Here is a 223-nt window from a genome sequence, read left to right on the forward strand (position 1 = left end):
GGCAGAGGAGAAGCAGAGGTGGTTAGAGCTGGGCAGAGCAGTGTGGTGGGTGCTACAGTCCCCCCATGGAGCGGGTGCACCCCGTTTCCCGGCCAGCATCCTCCCCAGCATGCCAGGATCCCACTGAGCACCCACAGCGAACAAGGAGGGGTCTGTGGCTACGGGAATTGGGGGGATGCATCCATGGAGCCTCCCCGGCAGGGTCCCGCAACCCCAGGGGGGG

At 66.4% G+C, this 223-nt stretch overlaps 1 protein-coding gene across 1 annotated transcript in view; it reads right to left on the minus strand.

The window, feature by feature from the left end:
- LOC104412212 (homeobox protein cut-like 2) overlaps window positions 1-223 on the minus strand; it is a gene marked incomplete at both ends in the record, with an annotated part of 7349 nt that overhangs the window by 1860 nt on the left and 5266 nt on the right. The window lies entirely within an intron of this gene.

Source organism: Nestor notabilis, unplaced genomic scaffold (assembly GCF_000696875.1).
Source record: "Nestor notabilis isolate BGI_N333 unplaced genomic scaffold, ASM69687v1 scaffold22569, whole genome shotgun sequence".
Lineage (NCBI taxonomy): Eukaryota > Metazoa > Chordata > Aves > Psittaciformes > Psittacidae > Nestor > Nestor notabilis.